Here is a 16,381-nt window from a genome sequence, read left to right as displayed (position 1 = left end):
CTCTTCGTGTATGTCACATATCATGTGACTAACCCACTTAGACCATGAAAGAAGGCTGGGAGTGGTGGGTAGAATAAGGAGGAATTTTTGCTCTCTGGAGATGTTTGCACACCTAAGGAGAAACTACTATATAAAAAATAAGAAAATTAAAATAAATATTACATTTTGATAACTCCAGTCTACCTTTTCTTTGTAGGACCCCAGAATTCTGACATCCAGTCTCATAGTCCCTAAGTGTCAGGCAAGAATCCTAAGTGATCTGGTTTAACAGTTTGTGCTTTTATGCATGTTTTCATTTTTCTCTTGAAATATATAGTTTGGTTCTCTATATTAACCAATTGATTTATATGTAAACAAATGACAGGATTCATTTTCTACCATCTACCAGTGGAAAACTGACTAATTCCAGTGCAAGATTACACCTTCCCCAATGGCATTATAAGCAGTTTATTTTCATTAATATTAATGTTTCTTTAATTAGAATATAGTGCTTTTTAAATTGTTTTCTTGACCATAGGCACACAAATAACCCTCAACATTTAATATTAAGAGGTGTATACTGCAAATATGAAAGTTGTGCTTTTTAATAGCTTGCTAAACAACTTATTGAGACATAATTCACATATATTTACCTATTCTTAATGTATAATTCAATGGTTTTTTTTGGATATTCACATTTATGTGCAGCTATCACCACAACCAATTTTAGAACATTTTCATTGTTCCACAAAGAGATTCCATGCACATTAGCAGAAAAGTGTTACTTCCCCTTAACCCCTCTGACCCCAGACAACTGCCAATCTATTTTCTGTGTGTATAAATTTGCCTATTTTGGGCATTTCATATAAATGTAAACATACAAATTATGGGTTTTTTTGTAGCTAGCTTTTTTCACGTAGCATGTTTTCAAGGTTCATCCAGGCAGTAGAATACATCAGTACCTCATTCCTTTTAATTGCTGAATAACATTGCATTGTATGAATATACCTCATTTTATTTATACATTCATCAACTGGGTATTTGTGTTGTTACCACTTTTTGCCTACCATGAATAATGCTACTGTAAAAATCCCTGTACAAATTTTTTGTGTGGACATATGTTTTCTCTTGGGTAGAGTAGAGTTACTGGATCATATGGTAATCCAATGTTTTAAAATTTTGAGGAACTGCCAGACTCTGTCAAAGCAATGCACCATTTTACATTTCTGATAGCAGTGAAAGAAGGTTCCAACTTATACATATCCTTTCAAACTCTTTATTATCCATCTTTTTTATTATAATCATCCTAGTGACTGTAAGGTGGTATCTGACTGTGGATTTGATTTACATTTCCTGAACACTATTTGATGTGCTTCTTTGGGGGCGCCTGGGTGGCGCAGTCGGTTAAGCGTCCGACTTCAGCCAGGTCACGATCTCGCGGTCCGTGAGTTCGAGCCCCGCGTCAGTCTCTGGGCTGATGGCTCAGAGCCTGGAGCCTGTTTCCAATTCTGTGTCTCCCTCTCTCTCTGCCCCTCCCCCGTTCACGCTCTGTCTCTCTCTGTCCCAAAAATAAATAAACAATGATGTGCTTCTTTGTTTACTTGTTTTTTTGGTTTACTTTTTAAAGTTTTGTATTTAGGTCTTTGATTCATTTTTTTAAGTTTATTTATTTTGAGAGAGAGAGAGAGAGAGAGAGAGAGAGAGAGAGCAAGCAGGGGGAAGGCAGAGTGAGAGAGGGAGGGAGAGAATGAATCCCAGGCAGGCTCCACATTGTCAGAGCAAAGCCTGATGGGGGGCTCGATCTCTCAAACCATGAGATCATGACCTGAGCCGAAATCAAGAGTTAGTTGTTTAACTGACTGAGCCACACAGGCACCCCAATTTAGGTCTTTGATTCTTCTTGGGCTAATTTTTGTATATTGTGTGAGGAAAGGGCCCAATTTCATTCTTTCACACGTAGACATCAAATTATCCCAGCACCATTTGTTGAAAGGACTATTCTTTCCCTCATTGAATGTCTTGGCAACCTTGTTAATATTCAATTGGCCATAAATATGAATGTTCATTTCTGGACATTCCAGACATCAAGTCTATTCCATTTATCTATATGCCTAGCCTTACTCCAGTGTCATACTGTTTTGATTACTATATCTTTGTAGTAAATGTAAACATCAGGAAGTGTGAATCCTTTAGCTTTGTTATTATTTTTCAGGATCATCAATATATTTCAAGATTGTTTTATTTGCTCTGGTTCCTTGAGTTTTCATGTAAATTCTTTGAATCAATTTTTTTGTTTGTTTGCTTGTTTAAATTTCAGCAAAGAAGCTATCTGGGATTTTGGTGGGATAGCCTGCTGTGCCTGGGGTATAGCCTCTATGCTACGAGTAGGGGCTAGGTACAAAAAGGAAAGCTGGTAGAGGAATACAGCCCTCAAACTCTCACCTGGAATGTACTTTCTGCAATACAGAACTAGAGGAATTACAGCTTGGGAGGGGAAGCCCCAACTTTTTGTGCACACCCATCTTGAATGGATCTTCTATCATGCTGTGCCAGGGGAAGAAAAAAGGTAGGCAGCAGATTGTGGCTCAAATGCCACAAAATTGCTGGGTTTTGTTGATTTAATAGGTTTTCTCAAATAAGTGTGGTTTTTCTTGGTTTAGTTGTTATGTAACTTTAGGGCAAACTCCAGACATTTTCAATATGTGTGTGGCTTTTAAAAAATAGTTTATGGTGTGGTATTTAAAAAATATTGAGAACAGATGTGTGGAGCTCTACATACCTTCATTTCAGAAGTAGATCTTCACTATTGTGTTTTAGGCCATCATATTCAAATGAAGTGTTTTTAAATTTAAGCCAACATAAAAAAATCCCAACTAGTAAATGACTATTGGCTTGTATGTCCAAAGGGAAAACTACTGTTGTGTAAATGTTCATTTGATATTAATGGAATTTTACATTTCTATCATAGAAATTTTTTAATTTGAAAAGATTTGATATCACCCTTCTTATGATTACTTATTAGAAATAATTTAGCTAGTTTATTATTTAAAATATGCCATAAATCAATTTGAAAGCAATAAAATAGAAGTTGAAAAAGTTTCTGAATATAAATGGAATTATAAATGTATGAAATGAAATGATGGGTAGTAAAAAAACAGAAAAAGGACAGTAACAAGTTGGAAAGGACAGGAAATGTAGCAAGGTCGTGACAGTAGTTAACCTTATTTTCTAAGTTCATTGTGTCACAACATATAACTATAGACTTTTAAAAGTATAGAATAAAATAAATTTTAAAAATCAATAAAAATAACTCAGAATGATCACTAAGTAACTAACCACTTCGATAGTGGCCCCTGGATACAAATTATTTAAAGTCATATTGAATACACAAAGGATATGATAAATCTCTACAAGAGAAACAACAAAAATAATCACCTCATTGCTTTGCCTTTGAATATCTATGCATTTAAATAAATATTTTTATTTTTTAAATAACAAAAAGAAAACAAATTTGTGGACGTGGTGGATACGTTTATGGCATAAGTTATGGTGATAGTTTCAAGAGTGTATACTTATCTCCAAATTCATGAAGTTGTACATATTATATATGGAGAATTTTTTGTATGCCAATAATACCTTGATAAAGCAGTCTGGAAATTATTTTCATGTTTATCTCATTAAGATTCTTAGTTCCTTATAATATGCATTATCTGATACAGGTCTGATCAATAGCTGCTACATAAAAACCATACAATAAGCTCTCAGCAGCTGCTACCTAAAACTCTAAAGCAAGCTCTTATTATGTATTTGTTAATTATAAGTTTAAATTTGTTTAATACAATGATCCATACTCAAATAACTATGCTATCATCCATTGGTAGGAGTAATTTTGGAAATATAGAAGACAATGTCATTCTAGACATAGGAGGAGGAAGATGGCGGTGTAGGAGGATGCTGGGCTCACCGCGTCCTGCTGATCACTTAGATTCTACCCACACCTGCCTAAATAATCCAGAAAACCACCAGAAGACTAGCAGAACGGATTCTCTGGAGCCAAGTATAGACGAGAGGCCCACAGAAAAGGGTAGGAAGGGCGGAGAGGCAGTGCGCACTACATGGACTGGTGGGAGGGAACCGGGGCAGAGGGGCAGCCCGCCGGCAAAGCAGAGCTCCTGAGTCTGGCTGGCAAAAGCGGAGGGGTCGGACGGAGTGTGTACCTACAGCGAGCAGGACTTAACATCTGGAAGGTTATAAGCTTCTCTGTTCGGAGAGCGTGAGTGCTTGAGGACGACGGGAGGGAGAGATGTTGAGCCCTGGACGACAGAGCTCAGTTTGGCAGGGAACAAAGGCGCTCACCAGCGCCATCTCCCTCGCCCATCCCCCAGCCAAAATCCCAAAGGGAACAGGTTCCTGCTAGGGAACTGGCTTGCTCCACGCAAACACCCAACGCAGCACTTCTGCGGATCCATCCCTCTGGTGGTGGCGGGTCTGACGCACTCCCGGTGCCACAGGGCCCCTCCTGAAGCGGATCAACGAAGGAAAAGTGAGCTGAGCCTGCCCCTCCCGCCCCTGTGCACCTTGCTGATCCACCCCAGCTAATACGCCAGATCCCCAACATCACAAGCCTGGCAGTGTGCAAGTAGCCCAGACAGGCCACACCACCCCACAGTGAATCCCGCCCCTAGGAGGGGGAAGAGAAGGTACACACCAGTCTGACTGGCCCCAGCGGTGGGCTGGGGGCAGACATCAGATCTGACTGCGGCCCAGCCAACCAACGCAAGTTATTCAAGACAGCACAGGGGAAGTGCCCCGCAGTTCCGCACCACTCCAGGGACTATCCAAAATGACGAAATGAAAGAATTCCCATCAAAAGAATTTCTAGGAAATAACGACAGCTAACGAACTGATCAAAAAGGATTTAAACAATATAATAGAAAGTGATTTTAAATAATAGTCATAAAATTAATCACTGAGCTTGAAAACAATATATAGGACAGCAGAGAATCTATTGCTACAGAGATCAAGGGACTAAGGAACAGCCAGGAGGAGATAAAAAATGCTATAAATGAGATGCAAAATAAAATGGAGACAACCACGGCTCAGACTGAAGAGGGAAAGGAGAGAATAGGTGAACTGGAAGGTAAAATTATGGAAAAAGAGGAAGCTGAGAAAAAGAGAGATAAAAAAATTCCAGGAGTATGAGGGGAAAATTAGAGAATTAAGTGATGCACTAAAGAGAAATAATATACGCATAATTGGTGTTCCAGAGGAGGAAGAGAGAGGGAAAGGTGCTGAAAGTGTACTTGAGGAAATAATAGCTGAGAACTTCCCTGATCTGGGGAAGGAAAAAGGCGTTGAAATCCAAGAGGCACAGAACTCCCTTCAGATGTAACTTGAATCGATCTTCTGCACGACATATCACAGTGAAACTGGCAAAATACAAGGATAAAGAGAAAATTCTGAAAGCAGCTAGGGATAAACATGCTCTAACATATAAAGGGAGACCGATAAGACTCGTGACGGATCTCTCTGCTGAAACTTGGCAGGCCAGAAAGGATTGGCACGAGATCTTCAATGTCATGAACAGAAAAAATATGCAGCCGAGAATCCTTTATCCAGCAAGTCTGTCATTTAGAATAGAAGGAGAGATAAAGGTCTTCCCAAACAAACAAAAACTGAAGGAATTCGTCACCACTAAACCCACCCTACAAGAGATCCTACGGGGGATCCTGTGAGACAAACTACCAGAGACATCGCTACAAGCATGAAACCTATGGACATCACAATGACTCTAAACCCATATCTTTCTATAAAAACACTGGATGTAAATGGACTAAAGCACCAACCAAAAGACATAGGGTATCAGAATGGATAAAAAAACAAGACCTATCTATTTGCTGTCTACAAGAGACCCATTTTAGACCTGAGGAAACCTTCATATTGAGAGTGAGGGGATGGAGAACTATTTATCATACTACTGGAAGTCAAAAGAGAGCAGGAGTAGCCATACTTATATCAGACAAACTAGACTTTAAATTAAAGGCTGTAACAAGGGATGAAGAAGGGCATTATATAATAATCATAGGGTCTACACATCAGGAAGAGCTAACAATTATAAATGTCTATGCGCCGAATACAGGAGCCCCAAAATATATAACACAATTACTCACAAACATAAGCAACCTTATTGATAAGAATGTGGCATTTGCAGGGGACTTTAACACCCCACTTACAAAATGGATAGATCATCTAGACACACGGTCAATAAAGAAACAAGGGCCCTGAATGAGACATTGGATCAGATGGACTTGACAGATATATTTAGAACTCTGCATCCCAAAGCAACAGAATATACTTTCTTCACGAGTGCACATGGGACATTCTCCAAGATAGATCACATACTGGGTCACAAAACAGCCCTTCATAAGTATACAAGAATTGGGATCATACCATGCACACTTTCAGACCATAATGCTATGAAGCTTGAAATCAACCACAGGAAAAAGTCTGGAAAAACTCAAAAGCATGGAAGTTAAAGAACACCCTATTAAGAATGAATGGGTCCACCAGGTAATTAGAGAAGAAATTAAAAAATATATGGAAACAAACGAAAATGAAAATATAACAATCCAAACGCTTTGGGATGCAGCGAAGGCAGTCCTGAGAGGAAAATTCATTGCAATCCAGGCCTATCTCAACGAACAAAAAAATCCCAAATATAAAATCTAACAGAATACCTAAAGGAAATAGAAGCAGAACAGCAAACACATCCTAAACCCAGCAGAAGAGGAGAAATAATAAAGATCAGAGCAGAAAGAAACAATACAGAATCTAAAAGAACAGTAGAGCAGATCAATGAAACCAAGAGTTGTTTTTTTGAAAAAATAAAGAAAATTGATAAACCTCTAGCCAGGCTTCTCAAAAAGAAAAGGGAGATGACCCAAATAGATAAAATCATGAATGAAAATGGAATTATTACAACCAATCTCTCAGAGATACAAGCAATTATCAGGGAATACTATGAAAAACTATATGCCAACAAACTGGACAACCTGGAAGAAATGGACAAATGCTTAACACCCACACACTTCCAAAACTCAATCAGGAGGAAGTGGAAAGCTTGAATAGACCCATAACCAGCGAAGAAATTGAATCAGTTATCAAAAATCTCCCAACAAATAAGAGTCCAGGACCAGATGGCTTCCCTGGGGAATTCTACCAGACATTTAAAGCAGAGAAAATACCTATCCTTCTCAAGCTATTACAAAAAATAGAAAGGGAAGGAAAACTTCCAGACTCATTCTATGAAGCCAGTATTACTTTGATTCCTAAACCAGACAGAGACCCAGTAAAAAAAGAGAACTACAGGCCAATATCCCTGATGAATATGGATGCAAAAATTCTCAATAAGATACTAGCAAATCGAATTCAACGGCATATTAAAAGAATTATTCACTATGATCAAGTGGGATTCATTCCTGGGATGCAGGGCTGGTTCAACATTTGCAAATCAATCAATGTGATACATCACATCAATAAAAGAAAAGATAAGACCATATGATCCTGTCAATCGATGCAGAAAAAGCCTTTGACAAAATCCAGCACCCTTTCTTAATAAAAACCCTTGAGAAAGTCGGGATAGAAGGAACATACTTAAACATCATAAAAGCCATTTATGAAAAGCCCACAGCTAACATCATCCTCAATGGGGAAAAACTGAGAGCTTTTTCCCTGAGATCAGGAACACAACAGGGATGTCCACTCTCACCGCTGTTGTTTAACATAGTGTTGGAAGTTCTAGCATCAGCAATCAGACAACAAAAGGAAATCAAAGGCATCAAAATTGGCAAAGATGAAGTTAAGCTTTCACTTTTTTCAGATGACATGATATTATACATGGAAAATCCGATAGACTCCACCAAAAGTCTGCTAGAACTGATACATGAATGCAGCAAAGTCGCAGGATACAAAATCACTGTACAGAAATCAGTTGCATTCTTATACACTAACAATGAAGCAACCGAAAGACAAATAAAGAAACTGATCCCATTCACAATTGCACCAAGAAGCAAAAAATACCTAGGAATCAATCTAACCAAAGATGGAAAAGATCTGTATGCTGAAAACTATAGAAAGCTCATGAAGGAAATTGAAGAAGATATAAAGAAACGGAAAAACATTCCGTGCTCATGGGTTGGAAGAATATTGTAAAAATGTCAATACTACCCAAAGCAATCAACACATTCAATGCAATCCCAATCAAAATTGCACCAGCATTCTTCTCGAAGCTAGAAAAAGGAATCCTAAAATTCATATGGAACCACAAAAGGCCCCGAATAGCCAAAGTAATTTTGAAGAAGAAGACCAAAGCAGGAGACATCACAATCCCAGACTTTAGCCTCTACTACAAAGCTGTCATCATCAAGACAGCATGGTATTGGCACCAAAACAGACACATAGACCAATGGAATAGAATGGAAACCCCAGAACTAGACCCACAAACGTATGGCCAACTCATCTTTGACGAAGCAGGAAAGAACATCCAATGGAAAAAAGACAGTCTCTTTAACAAATGGTGCTGGGAGAACTGGACAGCAACATGCAGAAGGTTGAAACTAGACCACTTTCTCACACCATTTACAAAAATAAACTCAAAATGGATAAAGGACCTGAATGTGAGACAAGAAACCATCAAAACCCTAGAGGAGAAAACAGGAAAAGACCTCTCTGATCTCAGCCGTAGCAATTTCTTACTTGACACATCCCCAAAGGCAAGGGAATTAAAAGCAAAAATGAACTATTGGGACCCCATGAAGATAAAAAGCTTCTGCACAGCAAACGAAACAACCAACAAAACTAAAAGGCAACCAACGGAATGGGAAAAGATATTTGCAAATGACATATCAGACAAAGGGCTAGTATCCAAAATCTATAAAGAGCTCACCCAACTCCACCCCGAAAAACAAATAACCCAGTGAAGAAATGGGCAGAAAACATGAATAGACACTTCTCTAAAGAAGACATCCGGATGGCCAACAGGCACATGAAAAGATGCTCAACGTCACTCCTCATCAGGGAATAACAAATCAACACCATACTCAGGTATCACCTCACGCCAGTTAGAGTGGCCAAAATGAACAAATCAGGAGACTATAGATGCTGGAGGGGATGTGTAGGAACGGGAACCCTCTTGCACTGTTGGTGGGAATGCAAACTGGTGCAGCCACTCTGGAAAACAGTGTGGAGGTTCCTCAAAAAATTAAAAATAGACCTACCCTATGACCCAGCAATAGCAGTGCTAGGAATTTACCCAAGGGATACAGGAGTACTGATGCATAGGGGCCCTTGTACCCCAATATTTATAGCATTACTGTCAACAATAGCCAAATTATGGAAAGAACCTAAATGTCCGTCAACTGATGAATGGATAAAGAAATTGTGGTTTATATACACAATGGAGTACTACGTGGCAATGAGAAAAAATGAAATATGGCCCTTTGTAGCACCGTGGATGGAACTGGAGAGTGTGATGCTAAGTGAAATAAGCATACAGAGAAAGACAGATACCATACCATATGTGTTCACTCTTATGTGTGGATCCTGAGAAACTTAACAGGAATTCACGGGGGAGGGAAAGGGGGAAAAAAAAAAGAGGTTAGAGTGGGAGAGAGCTAAACCATAAGAGACTCTTAAAAAGTGAGAACAAACTGAGGGCTGATGGGGGATGGGAAGGAGGGGAGGATGGGTGATGGGTATTGAGGAGGGCACCTGTTGGGATGAGCACTGGGTGTTGTATGGAAACAAATCTGACAATAAATTTCATATATTAAAAAAAAAGAAAATGTCATTCTTATGGGGGGAAGAATTACTCCCAAGTGATAAAAGGGAAATGGTCAGACGAAAATGAATAACCTAACTTCATCTTTGTCCTTTCTTTCATCATTACCTGGTTCTATTCTTATTAAAACATCATAGCTTTCATTAGTGTACAGTCTGGAATCACAGACCATGAAATCAAATTTTTGGTCTGCCATCTTCTAGCTATATGATTTTAAACTACAAGAGCCACTGTTTACTCCTTGGTAAAAAGAATATAGAATTAATACCTACTCACAGGATTCCTTTCATTAATTAAATGGGTATACTGTCTGACAATGGATAAGTATTGTCATTGTTTAGTCTAAACATGTTATGTTGCAAATCAGTATTTTGAAACAATAAACTCATTTATATATTGTATAATTAGCCTCCCCAACTATATTCTATATGCTAAGTGTCTCATATTATACACAAAAATATCAAAACTCTAAATAGTTCATTAGCATGTATCAGAATTACTTTGAGGGATTGTTCAGAACAGATTTCTGCTCCATTCCCTGAATTTATATCTCAATAGATCTGAGTAAGGCCTAAATATTCTATTTTAAAATGTTTCCAGGTGATGTTAATTTTGCTGAAACAGGAACCACACTTAAGAGAACCAGTACTCCAAATCATACAATACATCAGTTGCTATATTTAAAATTTTCATTCATCTCACAAATCCAAGGTTGATAACATCTTATTTTGTCTTATGTAACTAAATTTGTGTCTTTTTACATGAAAAAGTTTGCTCAGACTTCTAGTTTTTCCTTTTTCTTTTTTTCTTTTTTTTTTTTCTCACTCATAACCATCTCTGGAAGTTCTGCAGGCCATCATCTCTATTTCACTATAATATCTGTCTGGGAACGTCCTCAACATATCACTTACCCTACAAGTGATAATAACCAACAATTTTATAGTATTTACCATATACCAAGAACTCTTCCGGATATTCTTACACAATTACTAATTTAGTCCCAAATGATCCAATGCAGTAAATACTAATATTATCACTATTGCTTTATTAATGTAGAAACAGAGACAAAGATCATTAAACGAATTGCCCAAGTTCACACGGTTACTAAACAGCACAAAATAGATTTAAACTCAAGCAGTCAATTTGCAGGGTGCTTTTTCTTCTTAGTTACTATTACAAACTATCTCACTTTATAATGTGGATCTGAACATTTTTTTTCATGGAAGCTACTCTTTCATATTTTCTTTATTCAGTAGACACAAAAATTAAGTTAGGAAATGACCCAACACAGGGATAATTTATTTGAAACATACCTAGTGATTTGGTAAAGAACAGATTTTCTTTTTTCAGCATCTTCTGTTTTTAAAAGTTTCAATATATACAAGTTACATATATATGTACACACACATATATGTAAGTATGTATATATATATATATATATATATATATATATATATATATATAAGTATATATAAGTATGTATACAGGTATAGATGCTTGATGTTTGTGTATATTGTCCCAAAATAACAAAGCTTAGTAGATTAAATTCATATTGTCACAGGATGAAGGAATACTTTAACATTTCTGCCATCCAAGTACTAACCAGGCCTGACCCTGCTTAGCTTCCAAGATCAAATGAGATCAGGCGTGTCCAGGGTGGTATGGCTGTAGACTACTGTAACATTTCTTATGGCGCCCATTATCAGTAAATTTTTAAAAATTTATGTTAAAATATGTATTGCATATCTCATAGTGACATTCAGTGAATACTCCCCACCTTCGTACCAGGAAAAAATATGAAAAATCAGAGGGAATGATATAAACTTCATTTATGATTAAGTCTAATATGGAGGTTACAATGTTCTAGCTGAACCTCTGAATCAAGTCAGATTACCCACTCAGTCACAGTATAACTCAATGACAGCAGCTCTTACCCTCTTCAGGATCAGAGTCCACGCCTCATGAGAAACTCATGCCCAAGTGAAAAAAATGGCATGGCAGTGTCAATTAAGCATTGCTTTTTAATCATTTCCAAGTTTCCTTTGGTGTAAGCAGGTAAAGGGGGTTTTAAAGGGAGTAAGAAGTGTAACAAGAAGGAATTTTTTACGACTTGGAAAGAACTATCAGGAAGAGTAAATAAATAATGCCCCATGATCATCCCCCAGCTCTATTTCCTTAACCCACTGGGCTTAATATTTAAGACCATGATCTACCAAAGATGAGATTATTTGTTTTATTATAGGTGATAAACAGTCTCTCAATATAAGCCTGCTCCCACCTTCCTGATACTGCCTCTACAGAACTAAAGTTTCCCCTTTGAGACCACTGGAGAATGGTTAATATTTTGCTGTCTTGGGCTGTGAAATAGATCTGAATAATATACTAATTAACTTTCATGCCAAACCTACTCTGCTCCAAGGCTGAAAATCTATTCTGTATTCCATTTCTCATCCCAAATTAGGTTTAGTCAGATTACAACATAGCCTATCAGAAATTATCCAATGAGCCTAAATGACTTCATTAAGATATCTAATAATAAAATTCATAAAGGCTTTCAATAATAGAATGCCAACATCATAGACATGCCATAAATTTGAATATAAGCCCCTTAGCAGTCTGAACTTTCCAAGGAGATATTAAAGTTCAAAGATTAAGTCCTCTTACTGGTTAAATTTCAAAGGAATTCAAGTCTGAAATAAAAATACCCTGCCTTAGTATGTTAAAAATCCAAAAGAATTACAATCTATCCCAAAATCTTATTGTTCTTTGTCTTAACCAAAGTGGTTCTTCAATCTCAGGTGTTCTTAGAGTTCTGTCAGCTGCTGGAATATGAGATTACTTTCATTGAACTATTGAGGTTCCTTTAGAGATCCAAAAGTTGAATTAACTTAAGGCCAAGTCTTGAGGTAGCTCATATTGTTATTAATAGTGCAAATAATACTATTGAACTCACAAACATCAAAGTTAAAACCAAGCTCATCCCAATCCTAGAGGAATAAAGTTTAGGCAAAACTGTTTTTAGAATCAATTTCTTAGTGATGACCAAGACCATAGCAAAGATTCAGTGATAGTTGAGGAAGGAAGAACCTATGAAGATTTTTGTTTTCAGCTGAACCTGCATATCAGTCAGTTAATACTTTTTGCTCAGAAGTAACAATGTGAGAATTTGAACAATATTCTAGGTAAGCTTTTACTTAGTCTTATGTGTTTTTGATATCTAGGCTAAAAATATGCTTGAATCTCTCAGGTCTGAGAAACCTGCCAATCCTATGGAAGGCTTTCAGCTAGTGTTCATCTACCCTTACCTAATAAACAGCATTCAGGAGAATCATAACTAAAGCTAATATTTTAAATCTTAATCTTAAGTCCATTAGACCTACAGAGAACCAGTACTTCTGTCTTGTTCTCCTTCAGGTAACTGCCTTTCTTCTCTTTAGATTTGTATATTTTTGTAGGCAAACTTACATGTCCATGTACATAAATGTTAGCAGCTTGAAATTACTCTTGATCACATGGACAAGCTACATATAGCTGAGGTTAGTGCTTCTAAAGATTTCCTTGTATACTTACACCTATCCAAATTTAAAGGAATAGATCTAAAGCTACCTACCTAACCTCACACTAGTTCTTAGTAATGCTTTCTATGGCAAGCAAAACTCATCAGTTCAGTATGTCTAGAAAAATCATATTCTAAAAACAAAATCATGCTTAGTAAAAAAAATGTGTGCCTGTGTAGACAGAAATAGCAGGCTTGCATTCTGAAGCTTTGTGCCTCTGCTATAGGTTCTACAGGCCAGTTACTTATTGAAGTTTGTGTGGCTAGTTTATGTTTGTTGGACACCACAGCAGTCTACTGAAATTACCTACAAATTTTCCAAGACTGGCCATGCAGCCCTCTCTTCTGTAGAGGCCTAAACTATACTACCTGTATTTTAGGTGACTCATCAGTGGATAGTCCCATTATAAGCTATAGTCAAAATTAACATGTGGCTTCTTCATTAGGTCAGACCAGTTTAAAGTTAACTAATAGAAACTTAAAAACCTCTACAAACTACCAAGTTCAAAATATCGTGTCAACATATTAACCAAGGTCTCTGTACTCTGCCTCATCACAAGACTTTGACATGTATTGGTTTGAAATTCTATCCCCTGCTTTATTTGTCTACATTTCTGACCAGTGTCCAATTATTGGGGACTTTGTAGTATAGGGGCTCTGGGCAAAGCACCCGAAGATGGGCCACTTTGGCATGAACATTATTTTGAGTTAAAAGCTATCCAAACCCAGCAGATTTCAGAAAAATCTCTTTACCTTCCCCTTAACTGCCTCCTTCTACCAGGAAGAAGCTTTTAACAGAGACTTCTTTCTACCTAAGAGGTTTATCTACATAATAGGGCAACCTGTTTTCTAAACATCTTTCACCTTCCTGCTAATGGTTTTTCTCCCCTTTGTATGCTCAGATTCCTACCCCTCTTCTTAGCTCATATAAGCATCATGTTGCCGGAATGTCTTTGAAATTCCCATGTCTTTATGGATTCCTCTTACATATGCTATTATATTTTATTTTCTCTTGTTAATCTATCTCATGTCCATTTGATTCTTATCCAGGTAGAAGGATTTTAAGAGATAGAGAGAATTTTTCCTCCCCAACAGGAGCAACCTCTGAAACACTCCATGTATTCTCTAACAGAGTTTAAAAATAAAGGGATAAAAGATGGTGATTCAGATATTACTCTTGTTGCTAATAATGGTTTTATTTTCAATGTTGCTTTGCATAAGATCAAAATAGGACAGCTAACTGAACTCCATATTAGGAAGGGTTTACCTACCTAGATACACAGAAGCAATCCTGGGGTGGCAGAAATCTACATATAGTGTAGTTTGTTCTCTAGAGAACAGGGAGAAGCTATCTTCCAATAGACACATGGGAATAGCTGATATAAAGATATCCAGCATATTCTGATTTTGTATAAAAGGAAAATGATCCTACCTTCTTGTGAGTAGGGTAAGTGAGGTAGAGGATAAAGGGGGAAGGAGCAGCACAGGACAAGTATGTTACTTATATTTGAGTAGAGAGCTAAAGAGTATCTCCTCCTAAAGATCATAGATTAGTAAATTTAGAATGTGCTAGAAGTTCAGGTTTCAGATATAATTTAATGTGAAACCTATTACTAAATATATAATAATATATGAAATTATGAGATATATAATAATAATACAGTATATACTGTAATTTTAAATAAAATTTATTAAAACACATCATGGGCTAATTTATTCTGTAACAATTATGTTTGTAAATCAATGCAAGTATTTGATAAAATTCAAGCTTGTATCTTTATTTCTACATGTAGATCCCAAAATAGCTATCCTGATTAGTTTCTAGGACATGGAGGGATCTTTTGGAAAGTATGAATAGTGACTGCTATTCATAATTTAAATTCTAAATAAAAATTAAGCATAATTTTATGATGAATGGTTAATACCATTTGAGCAGAAATATTCAGTTGCTTATTAGTCTTTCAAAACCCAAAGGTTTTTCTATTAATATTTATAAAAGTTCAAAAATCAACAGAATCCATTTTCCTTTTTACTTCTGTAAGTAGGAGAGATTATCCTGTTACCAAGGTCTAACTTATAACCAAAAGACATGTTAGGTCTGCCTAAATTGGTAGAAAAGCTCAATTAGATGGTTGGTCATTGGGATTAAAAGGAACTTCAGGATTCATCCAAGCCAATCCTCTCAATTGGCATATGCATTAAGTCCCACAGTGAAGTATGTGGCAATAATGAGATAAGACTCAGTTCTTCTGCTTTCAGTTTCACTAACCGTTATCTGTACCAAATTGTCTTCCACTTTTGTACCACTACTGCCACATTTAAGATAATTTCAGTGATCTCTGGAAAAAAACCCACATTAAATTGTTTGTGCATACCAATATCCTGAAACAGAATCAGCCTAGCGACAGTCTTTGGGTTCTTAGTAGTATTAGGAGTTTGGCCTACAGAAAATTCTATCCTACTTTTCAGTTACAAGAAGTGCAATGAACCTTGTTATCTCTAAGTCATGCAGCTCAAGAAAAGGTGATAGTCTGAGTCAATCAAATATTGAGCATTAACTCAATACTACACAGTTTATTTTATGAAATAAGATGCTATTGGGGCGCCTGGGTGGCTCAGTCGGTTAAGCGTCCAACTTCAGCCCAGGTCATGATCTCGCAGTTTGTGAGTTCGAGCCCCGCATCAGGCTCTGTGCTGACAGCTCAGAGACTGGAGCCTGCTTCTGATTCTATGTCTCCCTCTCTGTCTCTGTCAAAAATAAATAAACTTAAAAAAATTTTTTAAAAGATGCTACTATAAAAGTAAGAATAATGTTCATGCATTTAAGATATAAAAGGAGGTTGAAAGTCAGCAACGGTAACAACAAAAATTAGACCTTCTTTGTAAAATGTGTAGAAAGTGTTTTACTTTATGTCACTTTAGGAGTGCCAGGATAATATACAATAGCTTATTACCAAACTCTAACTCACACAAAAGGCCTCCTCAGGCCCACTCTAGTTAGTAGAGAA

This window comes from Prionailurus bengalensis, chromosome F2, assembly GCF_016509475.1.
Source record: "Prionailurus bengalensis isolate Pbe53 chromosome F2, Fcat_Pben_1.1_paternal_pri, whole genome shotgun sequence".
Lineage (NCBI taxonomy): Eukaryota > Metazoa > Chordata > Mammalia > Carnivora > Felidae > Prionailurus > Prionailurus bengalensis.
The sequence above is the reverse complement of the archived record's forward strand: the minus strand, read 5'-3'. Positions refer to the sequence as shown.